At 41.5% G+C, this 12129-nt stretch overlaps 1 protein-coding gene across 1 annotated transcript in view; it reads right to left on the minus strand.

Moving 5' to 3' along the window:
* The window catches only part of LOC139469889 (uncharacterized), a 90172-nt gene that overhangs the window by 15902 nt on the left and 62141 nt on the right, over positions 1-12129 (minus strand). The window lies entirely within an intron of this gene.

Consider the following 12129-nt stretch of genomic DNA (forward strand, 5'->3'; position numbering starts at 1 on the left):
ATGAACGTCCATGCCTATTTTCGTATTTTGCTCCACAAACATCAAAATATCAAACACGTCAATTATCGCGTGTTTACACCGACTCGCTATTATTAATGCAATGACTCATTACTTTCTATGTTCATTTTGTAGATGGGACATTAATTTGGAGATATATTTTCAATCTTTACAGCAGGAGGTTCTCTAACTAATACTCTGTGCCACAGGGACGACCTAAAACTTTCAGTCACCTACCCCTGCATCCTAGAGTACATGTCTCACTGTCCCACAGAAGCCACCTGCCACTTGATCCTAGAGTACATGTCTCACTGTCCGACAGAAGCCACCTACCCCTTCATCCTAGAGTACATGTCTCACTGTCCCACAGAAGCCACCTACCCCTACATCCTAGAGTACATGTCTCACTGTCCCACAGAAGCCACCTGCCACTTGATCCTAGAGTACAAGTCTCACTGTCTTACAGAAGCCACCTGCCACTTGATCCTAGAGTACAAGTCTCACTGTCCGACAGAAGCCACCTACCCCTTCATCCTAGAGTACATGTCTCACTGTCCCACAGAAGCCACCTACCCTTCCATCCTAGAGTACATGTCTCACTGTCCCACAGAAGCCACCTACCACTTGATCCTAGAGTACACGTCTCACTGTCCCACAGAAGCCACCTACCCCTCCATCCTAGAGTACATGTCTCACTGTCCCACAGAAGCCACCTACCCTTCATCCTAGAGTACATGTCTCACTGTCCCACAGAAGCCACCTACCCCTCCATCCTAGAGTACACGTCTCACTGTCCCACAGAAGCCACCTACCCCTTCATCCTAGAGTACATGTCTCACTGTCCGACAGAAGCCACCTACCCCTACATCCTAGAGTACATGTCTCACTGTCCCACAGAAGCCACCTGCCACTTGATCCTAGAGTACAAGTCTCACTGTCTTACAGAAGCCACCTGCCACTTGATCCTAGAGTACAAGTCTCACTGTCCGACAGAAGCCACCTACCCCTTCATCCTAGAGTACAAGTCTCACTGTCCGACAGAAGCCACCTACCCCTTCATCCTAGAGTACACGTCTCACTGTCTCACAGAAGCCACCTACCCCTTCATCCTAGAGTACATGTCTCACTGTCTCACAGAAGCCACCTACCCCTACATCCTAGAGTACATGTCTCACTGTCTCACAGAAGCCACCTACCCCTACATCCTAGAGTACATGTCTCACTGTCCCACAGAAGCCACCTGCCACTTGATCCTAGAGTACAAGTCTCACTGTCTTACAGAAGCCACCTGCCACTTGATCCTAGAGTACAAGTCTCACTGTCCGACAGAAGCCACCTACCCCTTCATCCTAGAGTACAAGTCTCACTGTCCGACAGAAGCCACCTACCCCTTCATCCTAGAGTACACGTCTCACTGTCTCACAGAAGCCACCTACCCCTTCATCCTAGAGTACATGTCTCACTGTCTCACAGAAGCCACCTACCCCTACATCCTAGAGTACATGTCTCACTGTCTCACAGAAGCCACCTACCCCTTCATCCTAGAGTACATGTCTCACTGTCTCACAGAAGCCATCTACCCCTTCATCCTAGAGTACACGTCTCACTGTTCCACAGAAGCCACCTACCCCTTCATCCTAGAGTACATGTCTCACTGTCTCACAGAAGCCACCTACCCCTTCATCCTAGAGTACACGTCTCACTGTCTCACAGAAGCCATCTACCCCTTCATCCTAGAGTACACGTCTAACTGTCTCACAGAAGCCACCTACCCCTTCATCATAGAGTACATGTCTCACTGTCCCACAGACAGTACATGGGACTCTAGGATGAAGGGGTAGGTGGCTTCTGTGGGACAGTGAGACATGATTTTACTCTAGGATGAAGGGGTAGGTGGCTTCTGTGAGACAGTGAGAAGTGTACTCTAGGATGGAGGGGTAGGTGGCTTCTATGGGACAGTGAGACATGTACTCTGGGATCAAGGGATATCGAATGGTGAGGGCGAAGTAATTTTGCATCTTAATACCTCTTAAGGTCGACAGTGTCACCCTTAATACCCGTACAGTTTGGCAACGAGTTGTGATTGTATACATAAAGCTGACCTTTAAGGCGTAACAGTGGTACTACGAGACAATGCGTGTCGACCTCTAGGGTTAACCTCTTATAATACCCTCCTCATTGACGTCGTCAGTCGGCGGATAACGTCAACAGGAATCCTGTTCCATAAGTTCAATAGAGTCTGTTCAAGTTCCTGTCGGTTCACTGGAGGCGGTACATATTGTCTCAGCTGACGACCAAGATGATCCCAGAGATGCTCAATGGGGTTCATGTCCGGAGAACAAGGTGGCCAGGGCAATACGTTGACGTTAACGTGGTTCGGGTAGTCTTGAACGATTCGGGCGGTGTGAGGCCTTGCGTTGTCTTGTTGCAAAATTAATCCTCTTGGCTGATGTTGAATAAAGGGCACCACAACAGGTCTCAACACTTCATCCCTGTATCGCTGAGCATTCAGGTTTCCTCGGATGATAACCAGCCGTGTTGTAATCTGGCCACAAATGCCACCCCATACCATGACGCCTCCACCTCCAAACGGGTGAACTTCTCTATTGCAGTTTGGCGCCAGTCGCTCTCCCCTTCGTCGAAAATCTCGAACTCTGCCATCGTTCCTGAACAGAAAGAACCGGTTTTCATCTGTAAAAAGCACTCTCGCCCAGTCACGTCGCTGCCACCGACGTACAGTTCGTGCCCATTGCAGTCTGCGTTGACGGTTTAGACGGGTCAAGGCCATTCCACGGAAGGGTCGGTAGGCTCGTATACCAGCCGTATGAAGTCGTCGAAGGACTGTTCGTCTGCTGATGGCATGCCCTAGTGCTGTTGCCGCCGTTGACGTTGCCGTCACACATCTGTTTCGGAGGTGAATGTGCCGGATGTAGCGGTCTTCGGCCGGTGTTGTCACACGCTCGGTCTTCCCGATCTTCGCCGGTCTTGAGTCTGTCCTGTCTGTTGGTAGCGGATTATAAACTTGCTGATGGTGGTCTGGGAGCAGTTGAAGGTTCTGGCTATCTGACGTTGAGTAGCCCCCATATTGGCCATACCGATCGCTCTGTCTCGTGGCGCTTGTGTAAGTCTGGGCATAATCTTGGTGTTTTTTTGCTTACTGAATGCCTGCTCTGTCCAACGTCGGTATTTATGTCACAATCACGCACGTGCATTTGGACCAATGTCTCAAAATCATGTTTTGCACGTTTTCAACAATGCATGATTTGGAAAGCTGCGTTCGAAAATCTGCGTTGTGGTTGTGGTCATGTTGCATTTGGGCGAATGTTTTCTGCGGGGGTTCAAACCTGTACCAGCTCTTTTGCTTTTTATACAACTATTTTTAAAGTGAAAACTTTCTTTTGCCCGGTAGTTTATCTTAAAGAACATAATTGCCCTACAGTTAAGAGGAACCATTTCAACTACAATAGCTTTGACCTCCTGGTGACGAGGTTACTGTGACATGTCAAGCAAGCGCACGACGAGACAAACAGTCGGGGATAACGCTATAGATCTGTGCATTGCACGCATAACCGAGCACCATCGACAAGCGTGAGGGGACAGACATGTGTTCTGCTCCAAGTCCTTCACATGGTATTTCACTACAATGTCAATGTGAAGCAGGACGAATCAGACACTCGTGGACACTACAGATGAGTACACAACACCGTGCATATAACCGAGCACCATCGACAAGCGTGAGGGGACAGACATGTGCTCTGCTCAAGTCCTTCACATGGTATTTCACAACAATGTCAATGTGAAGCAGGACGAATCAGATACTCGTGGACACTACAGATGAGTAGTGCATGACTGAGCACCATCGACTACCGCGAGGGCACATACAGATGCTCTCTGTCCCTCATATCTGTTCCATATCCAAGTGTTCCAGCCTGACTGTGTTGATCCTGGCAATCAGTTCAATAGGGCAACATAGGTATACACTACTGCCTAAAAGTTCATTCCCCTAACACGCGTTGAGAACGCGTGTAACACGCATGTGACACGGGTGCTCAACGGGTTGCACACGGGGTGAGCACCCGTTGGTCACGGGTGTGCAACGGGTGTGCGTCGCGTGTGCAACCCGTTGCACACGCGTGTGCCACGCGTGTAACACGGGACCGGGTTCCAGCTGAAGTTGACAAATTTATCAAATGAATAGTGAGATAAAACAAAACAGTGAGATGTGAAATTTGAGTTAATGAGCGGCCATTGAGCTGTGCTCACCAGACCGTAAATACAAGGTCGACCCATCTTAATTAGTGTTCGGTTGCTAGACTTTTATGGCTTGAACCATTCCACTAGGGTCCAGTCTAGCCATTGTGGCTAGCCGACAGTAGAACAGTAGTGAATTTAGATGCGAGTTTATTGCTAGGAGAACCCCCGTGTTGACACGATTGTCGCGGGTTGGTAAATGTTCGCCATTAATAAAATGATTGTTTGTGGATTGCGAACATATTCATTTGCCCACACGAGTCATTCCATTTGATTGCAAATATAACGTTTTTCGTTCGCCAAATTTATGCTTTAGACAGTACAATTATGATATAGCCGTCACCACTACTAATGTCTCATTATTTCACGTAGGAATATGTCCCATTTCCCCACACCCCACTTTCTGTGTTGTATTTTGAAAGAATAAGTAAAAGAAGGTTTTGTGTGGGACACTTTTATACTAATTATAAGAGGATGTTGTAAATGAATATGAACAGCCATGCTGTCTGACAGTTGATAGAATTTGAGATCTTCACATTCACCGGGTGTGACCATGTTGACAGAATCTCGTTAGGGTTTGTGATTTTTACATTTGCCCAATGACCATGGTGAGTATTGCTGGGGATACCAAACGTAACAGTTTATTATTAGAGGTTGTGAGTACCTATACCACGTAGATAGGATATCTTTAGGATTTTAATCCTTCTTTGAGAGGCATTTAGAAGTTGGAGTACTACGTTAGGAGAAGATTTATGGGTGACTTTAATCCTTTCTTTCTCTGTGGGTAATCCTTTCATGTTGATTGGAGGAAGTCACTCAACCAGGTCATGACAGGTCGTGAGTTTACTCACTAACTACTGTGAGCGTTTTTGGCATGACATCTTTTCTTGTATAAACATAGAAACGATGCTCACTCACTCACTGTTAATCTTCTGCAGTTTGCTGGCAAAGTGGGGATAAACCTCAGTGTCAAAGACGATCAAATTTAGTTCGAATCCTTGTATATATGTGACATCTCCCAAATGGGGACATTTTCATAAACTTGGCAAGTGATGATGAATTTTAATATTAATATTATTATAGTTTATGAAATTGTTAATAAAACTTTAATAAAATTGTGATTCACTCTCACGAAAAATATATTGTCTGTGAGTAAATTTATATGTCACGTTACATCGGCATTTTTCAGTGATATTGGGACTACATGAAACATGGCTGGTTTTACATTTCTGATACAGGTGCTTGACTGACTGAGTAGTTCATGATCAATAAGATATGTTTAAATCAGTCAAGTTTGCAACAATAGATGAATAAGTTGATACATTTGGACCGCAGTTACCGATTAACAACTTAAGACATAGAGACAGGGAGGAGATATATAACCAAACCTATGATCCTGTTGAGACAGTTGACAGTTAGAACGTTGGATTAAATGACAGTAACTAATTTGAACATTCCCCAGTTATATCATAAAATACATCATAACTCATAACAGTCCGAGAGACAGCTTCCAGACTTATACTAGTATTGAAGGGACAATAGCTTTTGACAGTTTAAAAGTAAACTCACCTTAAGGTGCTTGGCAAGTCAAAACTTACCTCCCTGTATATGTTTTTTAGGTTTGACAGCAACTATGCTTGTAGATTTCATAGATAGACATGATTGGTTAGCTAGATGTTATTACAATAAGCGAAAATGTCTTAAAAGTCCACAGTTTGTTTAAAAGTACAAAAAGTGTGTTCTAGATCTATGAACGTTTTCTTTTATTGAACATAATATTTGCACTATATTGCTGTAAGCTGTAAATAATCTAGCCTCCCCATGTACGTAACTTACATATATTTATGTATGACCAGAACAGCAAATAAAGTTCTGGTAGATAGGTACCTCGGAGATTTAACGTGCGCTTTCCGACTTTAGCCTATCTCGCACACGGGGAAGCACTTATACTATTAGGGTAAAAAAGCGTAATGATTAAATAAAGAAGTGCAAACACCACCACACCCCCACACCCCCCCCCCCCCCCCCCACACACACACACCCCACCCCAAAAAAAAAAAATTAAAAAAATTAAGTTTAGTCCTTGTAGTAGTCTCTTGGTCAGCTTCTCATCCTGGGGGTCGGGATTCTGGTAGACACTCTTGGCAAGGAGGGCGGCGGTATTGGCGACAAAGTGGTTTGAGGTCGGTACGCCACTACTCTGGAAGAAGTGGTACAAGTCTGTGTAGTTTGTGATGTCTTACTCGATGTCCTGTCCCCCCTTCTTGTGCACCATGACGAAAGGGACTCCTTGTTTGGCGTAGATATATTCCTTTGGGGTGTTGATCTGGTCAACCTTGAGATCCGGCCGGGGCTTGTAGTGGTTGATCGGCATGTCTGATTTTTCCACTAGTAAATAAAGTTCTTTGGTATGACCTCTTTTATCCCTGCTGACGTTATCCTAATGTTCAATTTCAGTCTGCCTCACCAAGCGTAAGAAAGCATTGTACATGATAAACCACACTGATGCAATTTTCTATATATATTTGTAGATATGAAGCATTCTAGTTAATTGTGGATACACTGGGCAGACAGAATTGTGTTTATTTCCAGGCCATCCTGATCGTCGTTTACTACTATAAGGTGTATGGTTGGAGGCAAGATCAAAGGCGCCGCACAGCATTTATTAGATAACAGACGGGGTCGTCCGTTTCGCTTTGAACAACCACCCCACCTGTCTGTAGGAGTTATATAATCAGTGCGCAAATAACTGTGTCAAGTCCACTGCCGGGCTGATGCGGTGTCAGTGTCAGCGATGAACATGAATGCCCAAATCATAGACCTGTAGCACTCACAAGTTGCTTAGCCAAAATATTTGAAAAGTGTATATTCAATTCTCTGATAACAGCAAATATAACCCTAGAAAAAGATTCAACATACAAACAATCAAATGTAGAACACAGACCTATGCTTATTATCATTTCTTCTGGATATAATCAACCTGCGGAACCCTCTATCCGATGAAGTAACTAATGCTCGCTCATTAAAAGAAATCAAATCCTTAATTAATCGTTCTGATGCAATTATTAATAATTTTGACTTCAAATATTTTCATAGATCATGCCTAATTGTCCACTGTCGCCTTAGGCTCGGCTGCAGTGACTTAAACGCTGATAAGTTTAGACGACATGTATCAGACATACCCGACTGCACTTGTGGATATCACCTTGAAGATGCAATTCACTTTTTCTATAACTGTTAAAAAATACGATAATATCAGAAACACTGTGTATTTCTACACACATGGGTATGGTCTAAACATGATATTACATGGCAGTGGTTAAGCAGTTCTACAAGCATGACTCTTCTTAAATCAGTTCATGACATCATTGTCAAAAGCAAAAGGTTTGAGTAGCTTAATTTTATGCATGTAGTAAAGGAAAACTGCATTACCTTATTTCACAGACACCACTTGCTTCAGTGTACTGGCTTCGTGTATTTCATTTGTGCATTTTGTATGTTTATGTTCATCACTCTCTTATATATATATATCCAGCTGTTGTTAAGTTGTTACCTGGAGAGGTATTACATAAGCAAGTTTTGCTTGTTTACCGATCCAGATTTCTTTTGAAATAAAAATACGTTTAAGCCAACACAGCTAACCCTAAAACACATGATTGTAAACTATTCAAAAAGGAGCACTAATCTCTGACTTCTTCTCGGGTGTCGAACTCAAACTCATTTATTCTTAGAATAACATGACATACAATTATCTACAATTTTTATTATGTACAATTTAACAAAAATAATAAAAATAGGATACGTGGATACTAATACAATTTACCAATTGTATTGTACACATTGTTAAGGGATTTAGATAGGCCTTTTAGATTTCTTACACTGTTAGTGGTCATAATTTTCTTAAATGTTTGGAAACTAAAGATATTGCTTATTTAAGGGTTCATATCGCCGTTGGTGTAAAGCTTCACATCGGAATGAATAATGCAATTCATTTCCCACAGCGATAGAATCACAGAGTGGACACTGGCTGTCTTCCCTGGGAATGTTCAGCCATCGACCAGTTTCAACTGGTAATCCTTGGTTAGAAAGTTCTGAATTTTAGTATTGGGAGAAATATTGATTTTAAGAGCAGTAGATATTTCGCAAATGAAGGTTGATTCTTCAGGTAATACGACCTTTGGATTTCCGCTTGGGCTTACTAGCTGCCGTGAGTCAATTTGCTCGTCAACGCAACCGAGCGTGACAAGAGACTGGGCTACCAGTCTGCAAGGACAGCTAAATAAACTTACGCATTTTTGAAAACTGATTGGTTACCCGTGATCTATGAAGATTTCAACAAAGGGCGCATGGTAATTTATTTCTTCAGCCTAAACAAACAGACAAATAACGGCGAAAGCTCATCGGATGTCGTTATTTGGAAATACCCCTGATTGTTACAGTTTGATAATAAAAAAAGTATCCCTGAGTGAAAGCATTTGCGGATTTCGGATTGCGTGGATGATACAATTACTACTCCCTTGTTGTCATCCACATTTTCTGGTATAATCCTACACTTCTGTATTTGTCGTAATTCACATGCTGCTCAGTTAATTAATTTATATTATGTATACTCAGTTGTAGCACCACTCAGATTACCGGATAAAGGTTCAAATTTGGTCTTTCTTGTACCTGGGGTAATTATTTAATCTAAATCCAGGTTTGAAGTGAGGTGGAATGTGAATTATGCACGTGGCAGCCCAGCAAGAGATGTATGATCAGATTTACTTTTTTTGTAAATCAACTGATCATTCCCAGACATCAAAAGATCAACAGGAAATACGTTGATTGATTAATTACTGTTATCTTGCACAGTGGATATGTCAAAAGTAAGTGTTTACATGTGAAGGTAGGGTTACTAAACCTAGGGAATACACTCATATCATGGCGTGAAGTACAGTTGTAAAAACAACATACTTTGTTCAAAGGGTAACCGATAATACACAGACTGGTTGTTCATTGTTATCTAACTCAATGTATGTTTTTAAGAACCGTGGACATTATAAAAATAGTTGTCACGTGGGCTTTCTCAGCTAACTTGGCACCTATGTGAAACAATTGAAACAAACTAAGTGATCAGTTAAGAAACAGACACGGGTTATAATATTCGATACATTTAAATAACGTTTAAAAACGATATATTTAAATATTTTAATATATTTCATATATATTCCAAATATTGTTTCCAAATAATTATTATTAAAGTATTTGATTTTCACATAGACATTTGACATCGAATAAGTATTTTTGTACAGCTGCAGACGCAATGGATATTGTTCCTTTATGTTGATATTCCCGGATACATTATAACTTTGGCAGGTTGTAATAATGATATTTGCATTTTGTTTTCATTCATTCGCTGCAGCTTTGAACAGAATCATTCTTGTTCCTTTCCGTTTGGTTGGGAAGTTTTTCGATGCGCGATAGACGTTGTTTTCACAAGTATTTTCTTTTGTAAGCGTGTATATGTTACAGTCAATGTGTAAAATATGATTCATTCAGGCAATTTATTAAATATCTAAATATTTCAGTCATTTTACAAATTGACTGAATAATCCATTCATTTATTTAACCGACTGACTAAAAATGATAAAGACGACCAAAAGAGCTTAAACACATCACAATATATTAATTATGCTAAGAAAAGAAGCCAAACAATACAGAACTGTACTTGGTGATGATATTAAACATAAACAAATATTTGGAATTTGTTATCATATTAATAAAGATGGACATATTTTTCAGTTAATTTGTAAAATAAACTGAATATTTAGGCGTTTAATACATTTACTTAGTGAAATCTGTTTACAGTTTGAATGTAAACATATACACACGGTAAAATAAGCAATGTGCAGATGAAATATTTACTTTGTGTTGCAAGTCAAAATAGTGTACACGAAGATCGCACAATTACCAAGCAAGTGACTTATCAAAACTGCATCACCATTACCGATGCTCCCCACAAATATACCTACATTTCAAAAACTGTATTTCATTTTTGTTGATCAGTGTGACCATATGTCCTTCTACTTTCAATAAAAATGCGCTTACGAATGGCGAGCACAGGTCGCGAACAAGTCTAGATTTCTGCTATATCATCCGGGTACTCACTGAGAAAATACAGTAATGCACAGGTAACAACTACTCCCGCGGAATTGCTTTAGATCAGTGCTCTTTTGTACGTTGAAATACTATATATTGTGAATGCCAAAATGATGTATCAAGGATCAAGTAGAAGATACATTGACCGTTGCACTGGGAGTTTATTCAACAGACCGTGAAAATAACACTGCTGTATCTTATTATTTATTTTAGATGACGCAGTCAAAGCTCACTTCTCCTGGCGGCCATTATCGAACGGCCAGCTAAAACACAACCCCGCGCTTACGTCTACAGGTCTCTTCCTGTAGTACGGTAATTAGTATTCTCTCCCTCAAGTGTATCCTCAATGATATAACCCACCCTCATTAATTACATGCTGCTCTTTTCCAGCCTCACGGCTATGGAGCTGTGATAAAGAGTCCAAGTCATCATAAAGTAATTAGGGTCCAATAAAAACAATGCGCCGCCAAACCTCATACATATTATCACTGAAAGTCGTACTACAGACGGTTAATGTCAAATCACAATAAAAACATTTCAATTGCAATAACATGTTCCAGGACCATGTATTCTCTTAACACCATCGGATTTAGAAGCAATGGTCGTATAAAACAAAACACATCTATTTGATCAGAACAGTATTCATGTTATTCCCACAAAATCACATAAAGAAAGGAGACATTAGGAAATACATGTGCATTATCATTTTTCGTCAGGATAACAAAATTTTCTCTCCTTGTTACCACCTCCAGGTTCAGCTTAAGACGGGTCCTCCTTTGGTCAAAAGTTTGTTCCCCCTCTAATGAGTGTGTCACGCGTTGCACACGAGTGGCGGACGGGGTGCACACCCGTGTGCAACGCGTTGCACACGGGTATCACACGCGTGACCAACCCGATGCACACTGGTTGCGTAACGCGTTGCCCATGCGTGTAAGGGGAATGAACTTCTAGGCAGTAGTGTACCCATTACATATATAGCGCCCTCATCGTCGTAACGAACTGTTTGACAAATCATTAATCTATATCAATGCAGCAGAACAGTTTATATTTGAAGCCACGAGTTCAGTAGTTTTTGGGGGTTTGTCGAGACTTTTTACATGTAATGGAATTTTAAAAACTTTAATACACTAAACTACGGTTATAACGAACTCAAAGGGACTACTAATTTCAGTTCGTTTAAAGCATATATACAGCACAACTACAGCAAATAGTCAGGGCAAAAAAGTAAGTCCGTTATATCCGTGAGTTCGACATAAGCGTGATCGTTATAAACGTAGCTTACTGTAGATGTCATCTTCTAACTGCGAACATTCGACATCAGGCAGCTGGTACAAAGACATTGTGTAATCATGCATAAATGCCAAGCGAAGTTTTGTGTCTTGGAAATTCACAATTTCCGAATTGATTGTTGAGCACGACAGTTTTCCACATGGTTCTCCTCAATAAGAGAAGCCAGTCTGATGTTTAGTGTCGGTTGTGTGTGTCTCACCATTGACAATAACGGTACCACTCATTGTGTGACGCAATTCAGGGCACCAGATCGACAAACAATTACTCAAAGTGTAATTATCAATTACACTAAGTCCTCTTTACACAGTCTCTCTTATCAATTACTAGATCGACAATCACACAGCAGGAGCGACATAGTATCGGTTTTCAACAAACGCTTTCATCTGTTGTGTTGAGCTCGTTTGGAATAATATTTTAAACATGAATGTATATGACACCGGTTAATCGATGTCA

The sequence above is a fragment of the Haliotis cracherodii genome, unplaced genomic scaffold, assembly GCF_022045235.1.
Source record: "Haliotis cracherodii isolate W230 unplaced genomic scaffold, xgHalCrac1.p SCAF_1, whole genome shotgun sequence".
Classification (NCBI taxonomy): domain Eukaryota; kingdom Metazoa; phylum Mollusca; class Gastropoda; order Lepetellida; family Haliotidae; genus Haliotis; species Haliotis cracherodii.